Source organism: Neofelis nebulosa, chromosome 1 (assembly GCF_028018385.1).
Source record: "Neofelis nebulosa isolate mNeoNeb1 chromosome 1, mNeoNeb1.pri, whole genome shotgun sequence".
Lineage (NCBI taxonomy): Eukaryota > Metazoa > Chordata > Mammalia > Carnivora > Felidae > Neofelis > Neofelis nebulosa.
In genome coordinates, this window is record NC_080782.1 from 168,849,482 (window position 1) to 168,875,537 (window position 26,056).

At 37.7% G+C, this 26,056-nt stretch overlaps 1 pseudogene; it reads right to left on the bottom strand.

Annotated features, from left to right (window-relative positions):
- Positions 1–605: 605 nt before the first annotated feature.
- Positions 606–26,056, bottom strand: LOC131489142 (nuclear receptor coactivator 7-like; annotated as a pseudogene).

Below are 26,056 nucleotides of genomic sequence, written 5' to 3' on the forward strand. Positions count from 1 at the left end.
GGATGCAGTTTCCTAATATTTTTTTGAGATATTTTTCATTGATACTGAAAAGAATGATTCATCTGTGATTTATTTGTGCTATGTTTTTGAGCTATTTTTTAATTATAAAAAAGAGAAAAGTTTTCATATGAACAGCAATTATTGGTTTTTTCTAAATTAGGAAATAATCTCTTAGTATTAAGAACAATAAGATGACTGTTCTTTTTACATAGAACATTATCCAAATCTATGAAATAGAATCCTATTAAGTCTCAAGAAAGTGGTAGAAACTGTTTCATCAGATTTCATAAGCTTTTCCAGGCAGAGTCCCAGTCTTATTTACCTAGAACTGGCCCAGCACATGCCAGGATGTATGCGTTCATTAAGTGTTTGTTCATTTGGAATCTCATCAATTAGTACCCACAATGACTCATTTTTCAAATTAAAAACTTATGTTTCAAATGGATAAAGAATCTCAGTCCAGGGCGCACTATTTCTAGGAATTCTCATTCGTCACCACTTGATTCTCTGACTCCTTATTCCACTGACCAGAGCAGGGCAGCCCAAGACTACACATCTCTTCCTGGAGCAGGGCACAGGATACCTTCTTATATTTCAGACAGCTGTTAACACAGGCTCTCCAGAGAAACAGCAAACCAATACTCTGGCTACTTTCTTCGTTTGCCATACTGCTGGACTACGGCTGCAGTGTGCGTGACAAGGAATTTTCCCATTGGCTTTCCTACTTTAATGCACAGAGAGGTGAGTGGAGTCTTGCTTTTCTCTTCTTTTGAAAGAAGTATATCTTCAGTAGGTACCTGAATTCTTTCTGGTAGCCAAAACTGAATTTCAGACTTACTATCCATTTGTGCACCTTGACAGTTGTGATCCAGAAGAGATTCTAAAGAGGTGCCTGGACACTATTCCTATTTGCTTCTGTAGGCAGAAGAAGGCCATGTGCTGTGGGAGGGACACTCTTTCACCCAGCTTTTATCTGGCTCTTTATTGCTGTCAGCTGATGAATCACCTACCTGGGAAACAGAATTACTAAGGGTGATGTCTGCCCCCACTAGCTCAATACTTTTGCCATCATTAATTCTGGCTTCTGCAACTTTATAACTGTGACCCTTCTTTCTTCTTATGAAGGTAATATTCAATGAATTTAACTTTATCTAGATTTCCATGTGCATTCAATGTTTTCTACTTGGATTTCTGGGGAACCCAACTACTTGTCCATGTCTGGCACTATATCTTGCTTCTCACAGGTTTCTAAAGCTAAGGCTCTCTTCAGTTCAGCATTATTGTCTGTTCCTGAAAAGCTCAGGGCTGGCTCCACCTACATTTCTGTAGCAGGAGTATTGTTTATGACTTAGCCTTCCTTAGCTCTTCTGGGTCAAGAGAAAGGCACTCTGTTGAGGTGTCTCTTTTGTCCATTCCGCTATCAGTTGGAGAAGAAACTTCTTCCAAGTCAACGGAGTTAAAATCTCCCCTCAAAGGAAATTTTCTTTGGCTATAGTTCAGATGTAGCACGAATGTCAGAAGGTTCCTTGCTGAACTTAAGTCACATTTATAGATCCATTGGTTGCCTCCCCAGAAGATTCTAGTATCTTTAACTTCCTTGACACAGAGCGAGTGGTCTGAGGGCTTTGTATGTGTGTATTTTGTTGACTTCTCCAAAGGCCCTGTTGTTTTGGAGCTCGAAGCGATGGTTCTCTCTCCATCCCGCTGGTTTTTGGGGTTTTTTTCCTTGTTGACATCTTTGAAGTCACTGACCCATGGAAGAGATCGTTTCCATTGCCTTCTACTATGACATTTCCCACATGAAGAGCAAGGTGACCTGCCATCACTTGGAGATTGGGAAGGTCTGGCTTCAGAAAAGGGTATCAATCTATTCAGTAAGTTTTTGAGCTATTTGTGATAGCAATGTAATCTTAACTTCATTTTTTAAACAACGAAGTTCCTTTTTTATTTTTTATTTTTTTGTTTTATTTTTTTTTCTGTTTCAGTTCTTCATGGCAGGAAGAGCGAGATTTTAAAGTATTTTTATTTAAATATATCACATCTCTTGGTATGTTTACTCCTAGATAATTCACTCGCCATAGTAAATGAATTACATTTTATTATATTTCTTAAATAATTGGTAGAATAAGCTGTGAAATTATCTAGGCCTGCTACTTAGCTGGCTATAGTTCTTGATGACTTTCTCTATTACTCCCAGAGGTCGGTCTGGTTAATTTATATTTTCCCAGACTGTGACCTTTTCAAGGTGGCTTGAATCAAGCAAACTTCCACTTTTCAGTCAGAGGGAACTCAACAACTTTGTTGCATTAAGTGGAAAACTGTAGATTATTCCCGATGCTGCTGTTTTAATATTATTATTGTTATTGTTATTGTTATTGTTATTGTTATTAATCCTGTCACTCCTATTAACTCCAGAATGTGATCTATACAGAGAATGAAGATACCCTGGGAACCATTCTAGTAGGAGCTATTCCAACCATCTCTGAATGGTTCTTTTGGGACTCATTCCCTTCAGGCAAAAGCAGGTGGGAGGCAGTATGGTCTTTGTATCCACCCCCAACAAATCTCTAGGATGACTTATGTCCACTAGTGCAAAAGATAGCATGCATGTGTGCATTTGTGTATGTGACCAGACTAATTTCCCTTTTTCCACTAAGTTCTGATAAGAGATGTTTAACAACTTGGTTCAATTATTTTTAGTGTATTTATTTATTTTGAGAGAGAGTGTAGGAGAGGGAAAGAGAGAGAGGGGAGCGAGAATCTCCAGGAGGCTCCTCACTGTCCGCGCATAGTCCAGTGCGGGGCTCGAACCCACAAACCTTGAGATCGTGACCTGAGCCAAAATCAAGAGTCGGACACTTATTGGACGGAGCTCCCAGGCGCCCTGACAACTCTGCTTGATTTTAAAGAGAACTTCTTCTCACCCATCTTCCTCAGTTTTTGAATCTCATGAAAGCTCTATGCCACAGAGAAGTCTTATTTAACTTTGGTATATCTGTCAAGCACAGAAAAAGTGAAGTATCTATTTCCTTCTATTTTCCCTGAATCAGTTTTCACCTTCTGCATGAAAATAAGTAAGTAAATAAATAAATAAATAAATAAAGGATTCTCTTTTAGCTCATCAAGTAAAGTTGTCTGTATTAATGTTTGGTTTATCCTCTTGCTATATATATATATAGCATATATATATATGGGCTTCTTAGCCAGCTCATTGTGCCATAGACTTTTGACCTTAAAAGCACTGTAAGCTTGTTCTACTGCTTATTTTCTTTAAGTACATTGAAGTAAGTCACTCTATAATCTCTAGCATCTTTTTGGTGAAAATAGAGACTTACAGTATGTTTGCTTAATTTTGAACACAGTGGGGCAATTTTCAAATATAATTGCACATTGCCCAAGTTCCAGATTTTTGGTTTCCTTAAACAGATCTAAGTATAAGAAAGGAAATGTTGGAAGAGATTCAGAAACTTTAGGAAGCAAACATCAGAAAGCCAGAAGGACATTGACTGGATATTGACAATTAGGAAGAAGAAATGACTCCAAGTGTCACTGAGATTTTGCAAATACATAGATGGGGGCATGAAGCACTCTGGGCAAAATTATGAGTCTCAGGATGGGAGAGGAGATGTACTGGGGTCGTCAGAGGCAGTGCAGCCACCAGCACTGGCCCGGGGGCTCACAGGCATCTCATAAATGCTTTTTGAATGACTGTTAGATGAATTCCATACCAGACACACTGAATTTGATGTGGACGTTTTCTGTGGTCCTGTAACCTTAAACCTGTGGGGCACTCTTACTTTACAAAGCACTTTCATATGCTGCCCCATTAATCCCCACAATAAACCATGGAGTAAAATATCATTAAAGCCCTCTTATAGCTGAGGAAATGGGGCTTAGAAAGATTAAGTTCCTTACTTAAGTTATATGTTGAGTATGAGCCAGAGATGAGGTTTAAGCCCAAGTGTTTTTGAAACCCAAACCTGGGCTCTTTCTCATACTGTGGAGTGTTCCAAGTAGCAGTAGCTTTGGCCGCCCGTAGCTGGCTATCTCAGACACATCTGAGGAAATCATCATGCTTGGAAAGACACAAATATTTACAGAGAGAGTTAAAAATGAGAGCACATCAGCAGTAGGCAAGAGACTCACAAAGGATGGAACGCTATTTTTTTTTTTTTCACTGCAGTGTGACCAACACGGAAGGAAACTCAGTGCTGTACTTACTGAGTCAATGATTCCCCAGAATGTGCTGGAAGAAGACAGCTGAGTGGGGTTTTGCTGATCGATTAGATTGCTTTTGAGAACTTTTTGAGAAATCACTTTTGTTTTTTTGCATTGGTTTTTGTTTGAGGTCATTTTTTATAGGTCTATTGGACAGTCCCTACATCCATTCTATACCAGTCACTTTCAGTTGGATCCCTTTTAGCTCTTTCTTTATTTCATTTTGATTTTAAAAGGCTTGTCTCCTTTTGCTTAATTTTTTTTAATCTAAAGAAATTATCTGTGTGCCCAGTTAATACTGTTATTTGTTTATTTCATATCCTTTTTCCATATGTTACCATCTCCTTTCTGAGTTTTTATTTTGGGCTTATGGTATTGCTTTCTATCTTCTATCATTTTCCTAATTTATTTTAGCTTGTTTGGAACATCTGTTCTTCCATTGGAGGGCTTCCATTTCCTAGACGGTCATTATTCTATGTCAATATATCTTTTTTTTTTTTAATTTTTTTTAACATTTATTTTTGAGACAGAGAGAGACAGAGCATGAACGGGGGAGGGTCAGAGAGAGGGAGACACAGAATCTGAAACAGGCTCCAGGCTCTGAGCTGTCAGCACAGAGCCCGACGCGGGGCTCGAACCCATGGACCGTGAGATCATGACCTGAGCCAAAGTCAGCCGCTTAACCGACTGAGCCACCCAGGCGCCCCTCAATATATCTTTTTTAAAAAAGGAAGCGCATGGTATTTAATTGTGATCATTTGCGTTGTGCTACTTTTTCTTTCTCTACATTAAATTCGTTTCATGGTATTTGAGGAAGAAAGAGTGCAAAGAGTTTTTCTAGGCTCGTGGCTCTAATGCCTTCCCTGTAATTTCCATCAGTTCTTTAATGTTATGGTCCCTTACCATTTGAAATCTTCTAATAGTTTCCTTTGTTTATTTTAAACACACCCAACCCCTGCTTTTGCCCCTGTCGTTCTTCTAATAAATTTAGGTTTTCTTTCAGATAGTCTCTCCTTGATGTAGGGTTCTGTCGTAGAGGGATTTTGCAGACTTCATAGACATCAGATTGTTCACGTGACATCATCTTAAATCATGGACTCACGTTCTTTAGCCACAATTTAGCATATGAAAAAAATACGTATAGTTTCAGTAGAGTTTTTCAAATTGTCCTGCCCATGTTCCAGCGCACGCCTGGTGGCAAGTTGGGGCATCTCCACTGCTCGCATCCATCACGTGTCAGCTTGTCCCTCTTTCCTCCTGAAGAGATGCTGGTACCATTCAAGTCTTGTGTTGCCAGGCATTTGTACCCTCTCCTCTCATTTCCTGGTTTCGTGTCGTGAGTGTCACCGTGAGGTGTTGGTTTTGCTATTATGGTTTTTGAGGAGAAATTCCAACATGACTCTGTTCCAGCCACTGTTTTCATAGCTCTTCACCTGCCCTCAAGGTGAGAGCACAAAGCTCAGCCTTCAGGCTTTAACTGAAGCCTGCTTCAGTTAACTGGTATAACTGCTTGGATTTTGGACTTGAGTGCTTTAAAAATACATATTTCTTGGGGCGCCTGGGTGGCGCAGTCGGTTAAGCGTCCGACTTCAGCCAGGTCACGATCTCGCGGTCCGTGAGTTCGAGCCCCGCGTCAGGCTCTGGGCTGATGGCTCGGAGCCTGGAGCCTGTTTCCGATTCTGTGTCTCCCTCTCTCTCTGCCCCTCCCCCGTTCATGCTCTGTCTCTCTCTGTCCCAAAAATAAATAAAAAATGTTGAAAAAAAAAAAATTTAAAAAAAAAAAAAATAAAATAAAAATACATATTTCTTGGGACTCCTGGGTGGCTCAGTCGGTTAAGCATCTGACTTCCGCTCAGGTCATGATCTCACAGCTTGTGAGTTTGAGCCCCGTGTCGGGCTTTGTCCTGACAGCTCAGAGCCTGGAGCCTGATTCAGATTCTGTGTCTCCCTCTCTCTCTGCCCCTCCCCCTATTCATGCTCTGTCTCTCTCAAAAACAAAGAAACATTAAAAAATTAAAAATACATATTTCTTAATTTAACAAAAGAGAATAAGCATCTATATTTTATTTATTTATTTATTTTTTCAATATATGAAATTTATTGTCAAATTGGTTTCCATACAACACCCAGTGCTCATCCCAACAGGTGCCCTCCTCAATACCCATCACCCACCCTCTCCTCCCTCCCACCCCGCATCAACCCTCAGTTTGTTCTCAGTTTTTAAGAGTCTCTTATAAGCATCTATATTTTAGATGCCTTATTTTCTGAAACTTAAATCTTCATATCCTTCTGTAAAAGTTTGTGCACATACTCAAACACATACACTAACCCCTCATAATTGAAAACTTACCTTGATCTCCACAAAACATTCTAAATGACACAGCATATTCTTTATCACCAAATTACCTCATATATTCTCTTTTCCGCTTTATAATTGTTATCAGATTGACGTGTCTGTCCTCATTATCAGAGTGAACCACAGAGCTGTTCCACTGGTTTGATTTTACTGTAGAATGGTGCCTTTTTTTTTTCTTTAAGAGAGAAAATTCCCAGTCACCCCTCCTATCCCAGTGACAAATAAAGAAAATATCTTAGCAAACTGAAAACAAACACCTGTAGTGATGAGATAGGAATGTTTGTTTTTTTTGTTTTTTTGTTTTTTTTTGCAATTTAAAAAAACTAAACCCATGTTTTTCTTGAACACTCAAGTTTATGTGTGGATTTCATTAAGAATGTTACCAGATGTCAAATATTTACAAACCATTTCTACATTTCTTAACTGGTGATAAACTAAGAAGTAAACAATCATCTTTGAGTGGCAGTAAATACTATGATAAATACTCAGCCAAGGAAATCTTTACCTGCTGGAAACGATTTTTAACTGTCAATGTAGCTCTAATGCCTTATATTCTACCTGGTTATATTTGACGTCTCCTGAAGCCAGACCATTAGTGAGATGCGTTATCTCACTGAGGCCTTCCTCTGAACCTTTACAAGGACACCCCACAGCCCGTGGCCATACAGGCTCATAGTCTCCTGAACAAGTTATCGAGGACTGCAACATCTTCATAGTGTTCCTAACTATCCATTGTTAACTTAATTTAGTAGTTAATGCAGTCAAATAGGATATATGATTAAAATGTGAAACACAGCTCTGTGCATCTAGCTAATTGTTTGTTTGGTTTAACTAATTAATAGGATCTATTTCAAAATGTGCCCAGTTTTATGAAAAGTAATTTTGGTTTTACTACAGTAATTTGTACACTCCATAATTTCTGGCACAGTATATGGCAATTTACAAACTCACTTACGGTTTCTCTTTACTCATATGATATATATACTTAGTATGTGTGTGTGTGTGTGTGTGTGTGTGTGTGTGTATGTAAAGTAATTCATGTAGCATTCAACACAAGAGTTCTAGTAATAAATATAACATGCTTTTAGCTAAATATTTTCATAAAGTGGTTTAAAACATTTTTCCTGAGTGAAATTCCATTATAGACTCGCATGCACACACATACACACACACACACACACACACACACACACACACACATCTTCTTTACCCATTCATCTTTGGACACTCAGGTCGCTTCCATATCTTGGGTATTGTGAATAATCTTGCGATACACCTAGAGGTTTGTATATATTTTTGAATTAGTGCTTCTATATTCTTTGGGTATATACCTAGCAGTGACAGTACTGGGTCATATGGTATTTCTATTGTTAATTTTTTGAAGAACCTTCATGTGGTTTTCCATAGTGACTGCTTTGCTGGAAAAAAACAGGTGAAGGGGATTAAGCGGTATAAACTTCTAGTTATAAAATAAATAAGTCATGGGCACGAAAAACACAGCACAGGGAATGTAGCCAGTAACACTCTAATAACTTTGTATGGTGACGGTCACTATACATGTGGCCGTGAGCAATGTGTAATGTACAAAATTATCAAGTCACTATGTTGTAAATCAGAAACGGATATAAAACTGTGTGTCATCTATACTTCAATAAATAAACAAATAAACAAATTTCCTGGAGCTCAAACCTAACTTATATTTTCAAATATGACTCTTATTTTCTGGAAAAAAAAAAGTCTCACACGGGCGTTACTAAATCGATTTTCACGTGAATAATTCCACATTTTCCCCTGAGAACAGTGCTTACTGAGAGCTTGAGGGATTTGAAGTAAAGGGCAGTTTATCCTCTGCATCTTCATTGTGATTTGTATTCCTCAATCAGAGATTAAAACTATTTAGAAAGTAAATCTTCCCAAGCTCTTTGGACCTATAGATACAAACTGAAAACATAAGTTTGTTCAATTCTCCATCTTCAAAAACTTCCAGCCAAGTGGAAATCTTAAATATCTGTTACCTTTCAGGATACAGAATGATTTAAAAAAAAATGATTTTCTTCTTTTAAAAATCTTGTATAAGTTTCAAAAGAAAGGAAATAAAGGAATTAAAATTTATTGGAAGTCGAATATTTGTCAGCCACTATGCTGGGACTTGTGCTTAATCATATTGACTTCCACTTAATTTACTTACTTTTAAAGTATCATGAAAACTAGATTATATTGTCTTATAAATGAAATAGATGTCCGTGTCTTCGTGATATGTTAAAGCCTCAAAAATAAAATAGGTTCTATTGTCTTATCTGACATGGGAAGAAACGATGAGATCAAAACCACAACTTAACCATCAGTAAGTAAGATGTTTGTATAGAAGCTTCACAGGCTCAAATGGTGAGTTTTCTCATTTTCCTCCTCATGTTGTGTAAGGCAGGCTCACCGGGGTTAGAGAAGCCATTCACGTGGGTAATTGCTCCCTGCAAAATAATAATCTATTTTTTTTATCTGAAATCACATTTCAAAGGCAGAATGGAGCTAGGATTGTAACACTTACTTGCATAAGGGATACATGTTTGTTACCATTTGTTTCATTTAAAAATAGGAGCTTAAACCAAATAAACAGAGATAATGTACACGTCGACTGTGAGAGGAATTCTATACTTGCCTGGAAGTTCACGATCATATGAAAATGTGAAACTGTCACATAATTTTACCAAAAGCTCCTTTACTCTTTCTTGAAAATGAAACAGGAATTCTTGTGAGTTTCATAGTCTGTAACCCGTTACAAGAAGCGCATTGTACAAAAGAAGGAAAAAAAGAGTTTGTTACAGTTAGAGTAGTTTGGAGCTCAATAAGCAAGATTTCATTCTTGGCTGGTGACAAACAGGCAGTGTGGTCATGAAAAACTAATTCAGCTGTCTGTCCCTCTATTTCCTTGTCTGTGACATACCAGGAGGAAGTCAATATTCCTGTCATTGGCATTATTCCTTATCATTGTCTGAAAGTTTAATCAATGGAATAACACAAGAAATGGAAATGTGAGCCATCCCTGTTGGATCAAAACCAAAAAACCACTAGAAGACAACACAGGGGAAAACATGTTGATTCGTCTTAACGATGGTCAGGTCAATGGTTTTTTTTGGCCATGACCCCAAAAATACAGGCAATAAACGCAAAAAGTAGACAAATATGATTACGTTAAACTAAAAAGCATCTGCACAGCCAAGGAAACAATTAACGGAGTGAAGAGACAACCAGTGGAATGAGAGAAACTATTCTAAAGCGTACATCTAATAAGGGGTTAATATTCAAATCACGTAAGGAACTCCTACAACTCAAGGGAGGAAAATAACTCAGCTAAACAAATAGCCAAAGCACACAAGTAGACATTTTCTCAGCGAAGATATACAAATGCCCAACAGGTATTTGAAAAATTGCTCAGCATCACTATTCCTCTGGGAGATGCAGAGGGATTAAAGAAAAGAGAAAATATATACTGTCATTATATACTAGCAGATGTCTTAGATATAGTGGGCAGTTCATAAGGAAGGACCAGGTGGGACACACAAATTCTGGAATTTTCTACATCTAAATGAGCTGAAACCAAAAGTCTGGGTGGTCTTACCAAAGACGAGTGCAGAGAAACATGAGAACCCAGGAGCCACATCCCGTGTCTGATGGAACTAGGTTACCAGGGGATGGAGGTAGAAGGGGCCATTAAGCCAGAGGAAAAACAGGTGAAAATTGTACCTCGAAAGCAAAGTGAGAAAAGCGGGGCAGGAGTGGAGCTGTTTATCTGAAACAAATGCTATTACATAAGATGATGACTAAAACCGACCTCGGACCCAAGGAGTCCGATATTCCAGTGAAATCCTTTAGGAAATACTCTCCTGTCACTGATTTGAGATGAAGGAAACAGTAACCCGACTTGCACACATGATTACAGAAACGTGAGTAAAACAATGACAAAAATATCTACTTGGTTACTAAAAGAAATGTGTATTATTAACAAATGAGATTTCGCACAGAAATGAAAAGACGTTTTCTCATGCTCAGAAATGCAGTAACATCATCCATAACACTAGAAAGTCAGATGAGAAAAGCTATACCATCATTTTTCAGGAGTCTGCAAAGATCGTCATGAAATTCCTCAGTAAATTTTATGGTGAAACAGGCTGTTTCTTTACCCAATACATAAACTATCGGGATGTACTTCCAGGAGGCAATTATGATTTTTAACTTATATTTTTGTTTGTGAGTTTTCAAAGATTTAAAATGTCTTTTTTTTTAAAAAAAAGAATGCATGCTGTGTGAGGGAACACCTGTCATTTCTTCTGTTGTGTTTTTATCTGTTTGCACAAACCATTCTTTTGCCACGCACCGTATCTGGTGACTAGCCACCTTCGTTGATCCATGTGTATATGAGAAGCAGGTGACCTTTGTCACGTCCCCACACAGTCTACAGCTGATTAGTACAGAAGTGACACAAGCTGAGATCATCTGCATGTGTACCTGAGATTCTGAATCAGTATCCTTCTGAGCGGCTGAAACTGAGGACAGGTAAATACGGTCCCTCTTGGTAACCACGTTTATCATTTAAACAACAAACAGAAGAGATCTCAGATTGCCAGTGAACAAGGAGAAGGCAGTGGCTGGAGACACATGCAGGAGGAAAAACAAACACAGGCAAGAGGTAAAGTGAGAGCAGCATCCGAATTCTCAGTAATATTTCAACCCTTTTATGCTAATCAAATTTGTATTGCTATATTCTTATAATTCATTTTGCCATTGAAATCCGCACAGGTTGAATTCTTACGTAAGGCTCAAGTGCTGAAATGACCATAGGTAGTAGATTATGTTAATTCCTAGATTTATTTTCTAGTGTCCTGAAAAAAAAATCTTGGAGAATGAAAAGAGATACGTAGACCCATCCTCCTTCCATTAAAGAAAGAAATGCTTTTCTTAGAATCAGGAAGTTTCCTTATGACATTCTTCCTAAAAATTTGAATTCCAAGCAAGCAATCAATATCCAGTACAAATATTTTGAAATGATGGCATACATATACGAGTAAACATCCAAAAATAAAAATAAGAACATGTAGATGTATTTTTTTTCAAAGCACAGACTCCTCACTACATAATTATATCTCTAATACACTGAAAATTATAATGGTATAGAAAAACATTTAAAAATGTATTTCAGCTTATTGTTTATATTATTTTACAGTAATATTTTCTGATGTAACTTTTTGTGTTCCAATTGATCTAACCAAATAATTCATAAATGAAGGCCAAATCAGTATTCCATAGAGGCTGTTTTGCACAATAAGAACAATAAAAACACCTTTCAAGCTATAGAATTAAGGACCCAGAAGCACAAGCTACTGTGTGATCTTACAAATATCTTCAAATAGTGTTTCAGGCATGCTGAAAATCGGAACAAGTTTTCAACTGATAAAAATGATTAAAGTCCTAGGATTATTGTGATATGATACCACAGACTGGAATGAGATCAGCTAAAATAATTGCACGGTGCATCATTTTTGAACACAGCCAGTATTTTTTCTTATTCTTTTGCGTATTTTTAAGGTTTTCCGAGTACGAACCATGAATATCTGTATTAACTTTCATGCATAACTGATCCATGTAGTACAATCTCATCTATTGTATTATTAAAATGAGGATTTTTGTTATCAAGTGAAACGTAATATAGATAAGAGTAGTTTGGGAAAACGGAAACAAACAAATTGGAAGTATTGCGCTCCAAGATTCTGCTACTACCATAGGCTTTCTGGGTTTTTATCCTACAGGTTTGTATTTTTGTATGACAGACATTAGCTTATATATAAAATTTTGTTGACAGGGTCTGCATGGCTTTAAATGCCAATAGTACTGCTTAGATTATCAATGATAACAAGGTAGAAAAACAATGTTGCAGAAAAAAATGTCAGAACGCAAGACCTTATGCTGATTTTCAGGGCGCCTGGGTGTCTCAGTTGTTTGGGTGTCTGACTTCGGCTCAGGTCGCGATCTCACGGCTCTAGAGTTCAAGTCCTGCTGACTGTTTGGAACCTGAAGCCCGCTTCGGATTCTGTGTCTCTCTCTCTCTCTCTCTCTCTCTCTCTCTGCCCTTCCCCATTCACGCTCTGTTTCTCTCTCCTTGAAATAGAAATAAATATTTAAAATGTTTAAATAAAAGACTTTATGCTGATTTTGTGGTTAAGTCCATTTCTGTCATGAATTACTGTATGCTCATAAGAAAGAATCAATAAACAATTGTTCACAGACCAAAGTGACTTCCTTTTGTAGATAAAACTTTACTGGAACATGGCCACATTCACTTGTTAATGTATGTGGTCTGTAGTGCTTTTGCTCTAAAATGGCAGAAACAGTTATTGCGGCAGAGATGATATGGAAATATTAATTATTGATGCCCATACTAAAAAAACATTGGCCAACTCCTGCAGTAGAATATCTAAGAAATGTAACATTTGGTCACAGCATCCAAATGCTTACGCTGTAGGTAAGTAGGAAAATATGCACATTTGGGGCCCCTGGCTGGCTCAGTTGGTTAGGTGTCCGACTTTGGCTCAGGTCATGATCTCCTGGCTTATGAGTTCGAGCCCCACATCAGGCTCTGTGCTGACAGCTCAGAGCCTGGAGCCTGCTTCGGATTCTGTGTCTCCCTCTCTCTCTTCCCCTCCCCTGCTTGTTCTCTGTCTCTCTCTGTCTCTCAAAAATAAATAAATGTTAAAAATAAATTTTAAAAAAAGGGAAAGAAAAATATACACTAAATACATAACCACCAATACCTGCAGTTTGTCTAATAAGTTCCTTAACCGTGATTTTCTACTTGGGAAAAACTCCATTTGAGAGAGTTATCCAGGATCTTTAGTGACATAGGCAAAAGTGATGTTTCTAGACAGACTAGGGTGAATTAAGAGACTAACATTTAAAAAATTGAATTGAGGAGTGCCTGTGTGGCTCATTCAGTTAAGCATCGAACCCTTGATTTCTTTCAGCTCAGGTTATGATTTCACAGTTCATAGTTCGAGCCCCTCATCGGACTCTGCACTGACAGCACAAAGTCTGCTTCGGATTCTCTCTCTCCCTCTCTCTCTACTCCTTCCCCGTTCTCTCTCTCTCTCAGTATAAATAAACATTAAAAAATACAAATTTGAGTTGAAGACAAAAATAACATTTTATTTCATCTATGTACAGCTTAAAAGTTAACATATTTAACATAATATTGATTTATATTTTGATTTTTGATTTAACAACTCAAGAGTGAACCATAGCTGGAATTCCCTTTAGAAGCTTAAAAAAAGGCATGCATCTGGTTGAAAATACAGACACAGCTGTAAAATCTAAACATTTTCAATCCCATGTATGTTTTATGCTTTGATAAATGGTGTCCATAGAGGTGAATAAAGGTATAGAAGGAGAAATATATGTGAGGGTCAGCTTCTCTTATGGTATGGGTTTTGCAGACTGATTTTGTTTCATTGAGTGACTCGATATAAGTCCTAGAGTATAAGGAGAATTACTATTCTGGATGAAGAACTACATTGAAAAAAATAACATGATAACAGAGAAACATTAGGAATATAGAACTAGAATGTTAGAATGTTAGTTAAGCTGTTTGTGCCTCTCTTATTTGTGATTTTTTTTTTTTTATTATTGTGGTAAGGATAGTTAACACAAGATCGACCCTCTGAACGCATTTCCCAATACACAAGACAACAGCAACTGTCATGGAGCAGATCAATAGAATTTATTCATCTCATATAATTGAAACTTTACATGCATTGAACTACTCCCCACTTCTCCTCCCCTGACAACCGCCATTTTGCTCTCTTTCTATGAGGTTGACTGTTTTAGATATCCCTTGTAAGTGGGACCATGCAATACTTACCATTTTGTAACTGGCTTATTTTACTTCACATAATGTCCTCCAGATTTGTCCCTGCTGTTGCATATGACAGGATTTCTGTCTTTTTAAAGCCCAAATAATATTCCAGTGTGTGTGTGTGTGTGCATATGTGTACAAATGTGATTATATGCATATATACATGTGTATATAAATACATATAATATATATAATAAAATGTATATATAATAAATATATAATATATATTTACACATAATAAAATATACACATATTTATACACACACATACACATATACAAGAATTGAAATCGGAATGTCAAAGAGATATCCGCATTTCCATGTTTATTACAGCATTATTTGCGTGGGAGTAATAAACATCGTAGTGAAGATATCTCTTTGGAACTGATTTCAATTATTTTGTATATATACCCAAAAGTGGGATTTCTGGATTATATGCTAGATCTGTTTTTAATTTTTGAGTGACCTCTACACTATATATATATATATATTCTAAATGGTGGCTGCACCATTTTGCAGTCCCACCAACAATGCACATGTGTTCTAATTTTTCGACATCCTCCTCCTGAGATATATATATATATATATATATATATATATATATATATATATTTTATATATATCAGGTATAGATAAATATACATATACAGATTTATACATATATGTATATTTATAACATACTTATACATATATGTATATTTATAACATACATATACATATTTTGGATTTTGGAAAATTGCCACAGCTGTTGGCAGTGAAGTGAACATTTCCCTGTGGATTAGTGATGTTGAGCATCTTTTCATATACCTTTGGCTATGTGTATATCTGTGTTAGAGAAATGTCTATTCAAGTCTTCTGCCCATTTTAACAGAGTTCTTTATTTGCTACTGTAGGATTCCTTATATATTTTGCAAATTAACTGCTTAGCAGATATATGGTTTACAAATATTTTTCCAATCCTATGTTGTTTTTTTCAACTTGTTGATTATTTCCTGTGCTGTGCACAAGTTTTTCTTTGTTTGTTTGATGTGATCCCTTTGGTCTACTTTTGCTTTTCCTTTGATGCCACATCCAAGAAGTCCTTGCTAAGACCAATGTCATGAAGCTTTCCCCCCTATGTTTTTTCCTAATAGTTTTACAGTTTAAGTTCTAGTTATCTTTAGGCCTTTGACCCACTTTCAGTTTATTTTTGTGTATGGTGTAAGACAAAGGTCTAATTTCATTATTTTGCATGTGGATATCCAATTTTCTGTACATCATTTGTTGAAGAGACTATCCTTTTCCCATTGAGTATTCTTGGCACTTTAGTTGAAAATAATTGATATTATGTGAATTGATCACTATATGTGAAGTTTATTTCTGGGCCGTCTATTCTCTTCCATTGATCTATGTATCTGTTTTTATGTCAGTGCTATACTGTTTTAATTACTACAGCTTTTTAATATATTTGAAATCAGAAAGTGTGATATTCCCAGCTTTGTTCTTCTTTCTCAAGTTTGCTTTGAAAATTTGAGGTCTCAAATCATAGCATGGATCCTTCCCTTCTTGGTGAGACGGTCTCTGTGTCATTTCAATGTAAGGCTACATTTCATAAATGGAATACGAAATATTGACAAAAGATTTGCCTTTTCATGTGGAAGGACAGATTTTATGTTTTTGCAATCTGCACTTGCAAAATTAAAATCGGTAATCTGTTTGTTTCATGCCAAGTAACAAATTCCTGATTTCTGAATTTCTAATATATAAGGTTCATTTTAGATCTAAATACATTACATAGCAAAATATGGTATTTTTAAATTACAAACAATTTTAGAGATTATAATTTTAACCCATCATTTTTTTTTAGCTGAGCAAATTGAGATTCAGCGATATATGGAAGTAACTTGGTTATAGAGTTAGTCATTTTCCAAGCTAAAATATGTTCTCAGTGTTCCTAAAATGAAATTCTGCCTTAATTGTGAAAACTGTTTGGTTATTACTTCAGTACAAAAAAAAAAGGTAAATAATAAAAGCAGAATATCAGAAACACTCATTAGGGTAATTCGGGCGTGTATTTTGTTGCTAGACAAACTCACTTAGGCAGTCATTGATATTCTAGGGAATTATGGGAGGAATATTCACCAAAACTAATGCCAGTTATGTATGTAAATCCTCTGCACAATGATGGAAGAATAACCCCAAAGTGTTTGACTTAATTAATCTTTTTCTGAGGCCCTTCACTACAGAACTAAAAATCTAAATAATGAGTAGGGACAGAGTATTAAGTATCTTTCTGCACTTAGGGGATGATTAATTATAATGGCTAAACCCCTGAACATTAAGTTGAATACTAATCTGATGACAGAGTTTGGAAATAAGCCAGTACTGCATCTGGGTTTTTTCTATCCTTTTGACAGAATAATAAAAAGAAAAAGAGGAACATATTAACAGTTTATGCTCATTCCACTTAATACAGTCTCTTTCAAATTTGCTTGGTAGTTAAGTGAAAGAGTAAATTTCTCCCACCTTCTTGAGCATAAATGTAAATTGCATACCTAGTGATTCGATACACAGCTCTGTGTTCTGAGATGATGTGGATGTTCTTCAAATATAAGTGACTAAAAAGGGAAATAATGAAGAAGAAATACCCTGACTCTACAATGCACACTTACATCTTTATGCTTGCCTGTTGTCTGTAGAAGCTTGCAGAAAAAGTAAAGTCTTGTACTTTTGATTTGTTTCGCGGTGGCTTTGATTTACAGAGAAAATACCTACTAGATCGTTCTGTAGCACATGGATTCACAGGGCTGGTGCGAAGAAACTCAAAGGGCAAATGGATAAAAGGTCAAAAGATAAATGTTATTAAAGACTTTTGCCAATAGACAATAGAATGTCTACTGTCACAGAAAGAGTTAGAAAACCAAGTAGTTCTTTCAAACTTATTTGTGTTGTTCTAAGGGATTAACCATACTCCACTGATAATAGGAGGGAAAAAGTCTCCAAGATGCCTGCTTCTAAATCCCCCTTTGCTGGCTTTGGAATTTAAAAATAGGGAAGAATATAAAGTCTAGCATCGACTTCCCTGAGCTCTAATAAATTTCTCTTTTCTTCAATGTGGATCAATTTGGTCATGACACCATTCTTTAGATTGTTCACCTGGCTCCATTCAGTTAGAATAAAGCACCACACTATTGCTGTGTGCTAGGAATTTCTCCCCATTAATTTACTGCTATTTTCCATTTCTCTTTTTGTGTGTGACCTGAAATTATTTAATGTGTATGCATGTATGTGTGTATGTATATGTATCAGATTTTGGTAAATTCATATTAATTATTTTGAATAAATGGAATTTTAAAAATTCACATGCATTTCAGTGGAGCCTCTTTGGAGGGAAGATAGCTAACTTTATGTTAATACTATCAACTAGATCTAGCTATAAATACATAATCAAAATAACATTGGGTTCCTGCTCCTATGTTGTAATTCATCTGTGGCAAGGTTACATTCCCAAGAAGTGTTGAAAAGTATAGAAACATTTAGGGAACTGTATCCATGATACAATGAGAGTGTACTTTGTTTGACTTAAAAAAATAGTTGTTTTCATTCATTTGTCTTCTAAATGACCATAATACCTGCTTTGGAGCCTACTTCTCTGATCTCTACACTTTCCTCTGAAAACTCTCTGCCAGAAACCTCTGCCCCTGGGGGCTCCTTATTTTCTCTCCTTTCTATTGCTGTCTCAAATCGGTAATTCAGGATGGAACAGGTCAACTCATCCCCTGTGCCCCTTTATTTCCATGAACTTTCTGACATTTTAGCCATTGTCTGTATTTAGTTTACAAGCCTTGATCTACTTGGAGAACTGCCTTAGATATTTTTTGAGAGGACAGAAAGGCATCGATCTGCTGACATGTGACTATAATTTTATATATTTTATTTTGTGACATTCTATTAAGTGCATTTGAAATTAATCAACATACTTTTGGGTCACCTGGGTGGCTCAGTCGGTTAAGAGTCCGACTTCCGCTCAGGTCATGATCTCATGGTTCATGAGTTTGAGCCTCACGTTGGGCTCTGTGTTGACAGCTCGGAGCTTGGAGCCTGCTTCGGTTCTGTGTCTCCCTCTCTCTCTGCCCCTCTACCACTCACTCTCTGTCCCTGTCTCTCTCAAAAATAAACAAAAAAAAATAATAATAAAAATAAGTTAACCAGCATATTTTTATTTCGGTTTCTCTTTCCACATCAGAAGAAAAGCCTAGCAAACCTAAATTATCATTAAGAAGTACTAGAGAAAAAAGACTTTTCCAGGAAATCTACTCAGGACAAAGCAGAAAGTCTTCTTTCTCTGTTCAGGTTAGGAGCAAGGTAAGATTTTAGGACTGGTGAAAAAGGTGAAGAATTCTGAAGGCAGCACCCACAGACTAGGAACATGACACCATAATCCCAAGATCTGGGTGTGTCTGTCTTCTGCAGATGTTGCCTGGGGCAGGTTGCAAGCATCCAAGAGAAAACGTGCAATCTGATGTTCTAGAAAAATAATGTAGGAACTAAGCCCAGCACTGGGAAAGTGAAGTTCAAGTATAGATTTTGTAAGGTAGCCATCTTGATTATCCATAGCCATTGGGTGGCTTTCAGGATAGCCAGAAGTTTCTTCTTCCAAGTGGAGAGGTAGAATTGTAGAATTCTGTGGTGGGAGAAGAGGGATGGGGCTTGTGTCTATTCCGAGTTACTGCTCTCCGGCAGAAAACCAGGATTAGGACATAGAAAACAGAGTGTGTGGCAAATTCTGCATTAGAGTTGAGGGCCAGGCCTATGGATTTCCACTGTAGATGTTATTTATTAATGTTTATTTATTTTGAGAGAGGGAGAGAGAGAGAGAAAGAGAGAGAGAGAGCAGGGCAGGGACAGAGGGAGAATTCTAAGCAGGCCCCACACCATCAGTGCAGAGCCCGATAAGGTGGGGCTCAAATTCATGAACTCTGAGATCATGACTTGAGCTGAAATCAAGAGTCAGATGTTTATCCGACTGAGCCACCCAGGTGCACTTCATGGCAGGTGTTATGATGGCAGCCCAATCAATAAGCCCAGCTGTGTATTCACAGGCACCAAGATGGCAGGGATCAGACTCACCCAGGTGCTGTGTGTTAGAAATAAGTAGAAGTTCAAGAACAAAACAAGGTCCTTCTGTCATGCCAACAGCCCCTTCTCTACCTATTACAGTAGCACATAGACAGCCTCGTGGAGAGGCAGAGGTAAGAGAAACACTGAAAGCTTGAACATTGATATTATTACCTTCTGTCCAAAATGGAGTAGCAGGAAATAGATTTTCAATCCCATCCGCAACAAACAAAACACCAGCTCAATTTTAAAACACAATGATTTCCAAGGCACTGGATATCGGACCAAAACACGTCAGTGATTCTAAGTGCAATAGCCGGAGTTCTAAGGAGGACGCTCTGAGAATACCACCCTCTGGATATCCATTCAGATGATGTAAGCAAGCCCTGCTGCGAAGAACTCTGTGAATTGCATTATGGTTACTAATCAGCTGACTTGGAGACAGAGCAGTCATCCTGGACCATCAAGGGGATCCCAAAGTAATCATGGAAGAGGAAGGCAGAAGAGTCAATAAGAGTACGGCTGCAAAAGAAGAGAAGAGGCAGGAGATGAGGCCAGAGGCGAGATCACAGACAGGAGAAGCCTGGAAGGTCTTGACACACCAAACTTGGCTTTGAAGTTGATACTGGCCGGGATATATGAGCAGATATCTAGAAACTGAGAAAAGCCCGTGTCCTACAGCCACACGAAAATGAACTCTGCCAGCAATAAATGACTAGGCCAAATAACAGGTTGTACTCTGGAGCTTCGAGAAGGGAATTCAGTGTTGCCAGAATCTTTATTGCAGCTTTGTGAGACTGTAGGCAGAGAATCGGCTGAGCCACACTAAGTCTGGACATCTGATCTACAGAACTGTGGAAAAGAAGTAGTTTTGCTGTAAGTCTTTAAGTTTATACTAATTTGTTATGGCAGCAATTGAAACTGAACACACGGAAGGACAGGAAACAGGTAAGTTGAGCCCTACAATTGTCCTGTTTTACTGCCTTGAAGGAGTGAGAAGACCATGGCTCTGGGAGGAAAAACCCAGACAGAGCTGGGTACACTCCCTTGTTTGAGCAGACAGAACTGAGAGTCAGGAGAGACCAAAGCAGAGACAATTCACAGGGCACAGGGGAGAGGTGTGCAGAGAGAACTCCAAGGCTTCCCATAAAGCATCAGCACAGGTCTGATCAGCATCTGTATGTGAAGAAACTCCCTGCAGCCGTGGAAAGGATCACTCAACGTGATTAGAAAGAACAGGATTAGGAGCTCACGCAAGGCTGGCAACAGTGCCTGCTCCTACCAGAGAGACCAGAAAACTCATATTTACAAGGCATCCATAGAGTACGGAGAAGCGTCCTGACTCATTAGTGGGAAACGATTAGCTCTACACCAAAAACTGCTCTGGTTCCCATAACGAATTTTAAAGGAAAACATGAAAGTATCAAACTCTTTCCAAGTAAACGGAAGCCCAGAACTATATTCAATAATATTTCGAGGAATTCAAGGAGATCTAGTCTCTACGAGGGTAAAGTTCACAAAGTCTTGCATCGATATGGGTGAGATATGTATGTAAAGAAGCAAGAAAACGTGACTTGAACTGGAGAGTAATTGATGAAACCCAACCCAGAACTCCCATCTGTTAGAATCACAATGTAAGAACACTGACAATTATTATAGCTGTATCCTACATGCTCATAAAATATACACAAAGAAAATATAAAAGAGACTCAAATTGAATTTCCAGCAATGAAAACTGTAGTGTTTAAGATGAACGATACACTGGATGAGATTAATGATAGACTAGATACTGCAGAAGAAGGTTAAGGAATTTAAAGATGTAACAATGCATCGTATCTAAAATGAATAACAGAGAGAGGAAAGAATATATGAACAGACAATATCCATTAATTGTGAGATCAACCTCAAGAAGCTTAATACTGATGCCTGGGTGGCTCAGTCAGTTAAGCATACAACTCTTGGTTTCAGCTCAGATCATGAGCTCATGGTTTGTGAGTTTGAGCACCACATTGGGCTCCATATTGAAAGTGTGGAGCATTCTTGGAATTCTCTCTCCCAGAGAGAGGGAGAGAGAAAGACAGAAAGACGGAGAGAGATAAGATAAATAAATAAACTTAAAAAAAAATAAGAAAAGAAGTCTAATACACGTGTAATTGGAGTTCTCAAAGGAGGAAAGCAAGACAGAAAAAAATATATTTGGGAAAAAAAAGGCTTATTTTTTCCAAATTTGATTAAAATTATAAACTCACAAATCCAAGTAGTTCAAAGGAGTCAAACTTCATAAACATGAGGAATACTAAATACATCTGCATAACTGAATTAGTTAAAACCAAAGATTAAGAGATGATCTTAAAGGGAAATTGGAAAAACAAAAACAAAACAAAATAAGGTTGACAGTGGATATTTTATCAGAGAGAAAGTGGGAAGACAGTGAGATCATCTCTTTAAATTCTATGCTCAATGAATTCTATATTATAGAATGCCATATTCAGTGAAAAATCTCTCAAAGAGCAAAGGCAAAATACTTTCAGACAGACAAAATCCAGAAGACTCCATATCTAATAAATCTCCACTATAAGGAAAGTAAAAGCTGGGTCTTCAGGAAGAAGAAAAATCACACCACATGGAAATCTGAATCTACACAAAGGAATGCAGAATCCCTGCAATGGTAACTATGGATACAAAGCTATTAAATATTCCTTATTGTTTAAATTTTTGAAAGGTGATTTATTATTTAAGCAAACATACTAACCATGTAGACTAAGGTTTGTAAAAATGTAAAAGTAGTGAGATGTATCACAAAATAGCACAAAGCTGGATAGGGGAGGGATGGAAATCTACTGTTTAAGCTTATTGTCTGTCCCTGAAATCATACATCGTCATGTAATGATAGACTGTGATGAGTTAAATGTGGATATTCTAAAACCCAAAGCAACCACTAAAACAAAATAAAACAAAAAAACAAAAAGTTATGGCTGGTTAATAAACCAACAAATGAGATAATGTGGGATAATTTAAAAATACTCAGTTCATTAAAAATAGTCAAAAAAAGAAAAAAAGGTAAGGAAGAACAAGGAAAACTGATATTAAATAAGTAACAAGAAGGCAGATTTAAACCTGATAATATCACTAGTCATATTAAATGTAAGTGGTCTAAACACCCCCAAATTTGTCAATTATAAAAATGCAAGACCTGACTATACAATGAATGCAAGTGATGTGCTGCAAATATAAAGGCAAATATTGGATAAAAGTAGAAGGATAGGAAAAGCTCGGATCAGTCTGTATCCAATCTGGAGACAGAAACCACAAGGTAAAGAGGATTTTAACACAAGTAATTTTATATATAGTAATATATATTATTTATATAATATAAAGAATATTAATATAAAGCAACCATAGGAGGGGAAGCCAAAACTTGGAGACAGAGGGGCGCCTGGGTGGGTTCAATTGGTTAAGTGTCCAGCTCTTGATTTCAGCTCAGGTCATGATCTCACAGTTTGTGCGTTCAAGTCCCGCATCGGGCTATGTACTGATGGTGTAAGGCTGCTTTGCATTCTCTCTCTCTCTCTCTCTCTCTCTCTCTCTCTCTCTCTCGCTCTCTTCTCTCTCTCTCTCTCTCTCTCTCTCTGACAGCCTGTCTTTCTCAAAATAAATAAATAAACTTTAAAAAAAAAAAAAGGCACGAAGAGAGAACTCCAGAAGGTCTTACAAGTCTGGAGGATACCGCGTACAGAAGAGCACACTTAGAAGGAAGACTCACCTCTTGGTGTGGAAGGTGGAGGTGCCGCTAATTCAATGGAAGTTCGCTGGGTTGCCCGGGCGGAGGCTTCTCCTGAGTTCCCGGGCAAGTGGCAGAGCTCTGGGACATAGGCCAGCTGCTATTGATGGACAAGGACTCAGAGGGTGCCAGCGTGCTACTGCAGGTGTCATGGCGACCAGGAGCGGGAGAGACCTCCCTCTGCAGGAACCACCTTGGGCCCAGGCTGCTCCGGGATGCTTCCTTATACTAAGGGGGCACCCAGCAGCATCCGGGGCTGTGGGGGGGGGGGGGGGGCGAGGAAAGAGATCAGAAAGCAACCACGCAGCCTGGGCTCAGGTCTGCACCAGCTTGGTTTCCCGGTGACACTGCCATGACCTGAGCTGAAGGAGACGTGATCAAGTTAGTGTGGGATCAGTGCATGGGCATACAAATAGACCACTGGATGGGAATAGAGTTCAGAAATAGACACATATCTACAAGGGCAACATATAGTGACTTTCCACAAAGATGCAAAGACAATGGAGTGGAGAAAGGGAACTGTTCAGGAGCAGCACTGGAACACTTGAGTATCTATATGCAGAAAACCTGAGTTTGAATCCACACATTGGGCCATTTAAAAATGTACTCAAAATGGATGAGAGACACAAATATAAACTCTAAAACTCTACATCCTCTGGAAGAAAACATAGAGGCCTATTTTAGTGTTTTTCAGTTAGGAAAAGTTATTTCCAGATATGACACCAAAAGTCCTACCTGTAAAATAACAAATCAATAAATTGTTCTTTATCACAGCTAAAAAAAAAAGTCTACTTTTGAAAAATAGTTGTTTAAACGAAGAGAAAAAAACCCACAGACTAGGAATAAAAATATTCGCAGATCATATATCTGATAAAGCACTTGGGTCCGGAATACATAAAGAACTCTCAAACCTCACTGATCAGACAACAAACAGCTTAGTTTAAAAATGATTGAAGTATTTCTCCAAAGTAGATATACAAAGGTGCTCAATATTATCAATCATTAAGGACATGCATATTAGAACCAAAATGGGGTACCACTAAACAGCTATTAGAATTAAAAAGTCAGACGGTAGGAAATATTGAGGAGGATGGGAGGGATCTGGAACTCTCAAGCACAACAAATGAGGGCTGCAAATGGTACAAAAGCTTGGAAAACCAGTTCCGCCATTTTGTAAAACCGTAATCATACCCTGATTTAGCCAGGTCACTTCCGGGTAAACTTGAGTCTCTAGGTGCCTAAGACAAATGAGAATGTGGACCCTTTGGACATAGAGGAAGCAAAGAGCTCTATAAACAGGTGAATTTAAGCTTCACAACCTTCCCACCCTCACTCACCCCCACCCCACTCTGTGTTTTCTCCTAGAGGAGGAAGTCAAGAATGAAGAAGATTTTATAGAGAAACAAAGTATTTTTCAAATCTGAGTTTAGGTATAAACCTTTAACTTCATTATAGTAACTACTTTTAGTTATGAACAACATTTCTTAGGACATTCACTGACCTTTAGATAAATCCTTGTGTACTTTCCTGCAGCTCAGCTCAATAAGCGTTTTTATCCTGCCCTCTGCTTGAGGGAATACTATATATATTATGCCAACATCTCTACTAAAATGAATCGCAGTACACCGAGTTTAAATAGACTTCATTCATATCTTTGAAATCTTGATAATGCAAATATCTAGATTCCAGAAAATTCATGAATCGCAAGTAGTTGTTCTGAGTATGTCTTTGAGAAGAAAATGGGGAGGGAGCCTCGAATTGGGATGCTTCACTTTTCATTCAGTTTATTGTGGTTCTTTCTGGAAAAGATAACATGTTGACAAAGCCATAACCAAAAGCCATAACCATTAGAGCAAAAAACGAATCCTGCCAACTGGTTAATTGGGGAAGACATTAAGGAAGGCTACAGTTTTGTGATAAGAAGCTGGCTTGAAAATGCCATGGAAATAAGGCCTAACCGGAGTAAATACAAATACTCGTTTTTGATAGGGAAATAAAATACACAAACCGGGAAATACCACACACAATACATTTATTATTAAATGTAATATTAAAATGACTTGCAAAAGATCACTGCCTATCTCACCAGGTATTTTACAAAATGAAAGAAAAATGCAGTTAGCAGCAATTTTCCTGATTGATGTGTTTCCTCGGGCTACAGATTTGCTACATTTTCCACTTAATCTCCAATCCCACCTATCGTGTAGCCCCTGCAGGCTTCTATCAATGCATTGGGCTTTGTTACTACTGTCTGGGGAAGAGGCTCAGGCCAGCAAAATGCCTGTTAAATAGTAGTGCCCCATACATACTCGATGAAGGAAGTAATAATAAGAGTAACAACATTAAGCACTTTTTTACTAAGCACTTGCAATGCCCCTGAATGTTCAGTGTTTTCCACATATAGGTGACCCTTGAACCATATGGGTTTGAACCACCTGGGTCCACTTACGGGAGAATTTTGGCTGGTAAATATGGAAAAGTAATGTACATATATTTTCATTTCTTTTGACTTCCTTACTAACTTCTGTTCTCTAGCTTACTTTCTTATAAGAATACAATGCATAATAGATATACAAGCGATGTGTTCATTAACTCTGTTGTCAGGGAGGCTTCTGGTCAATAGTAGGCTATCCGTTGTTAGGTTTGGGGGGGAAAGTTACATACAGATTTTTCGAGTGCGCGGGGGCCAGCAGCCCAACCTCCAT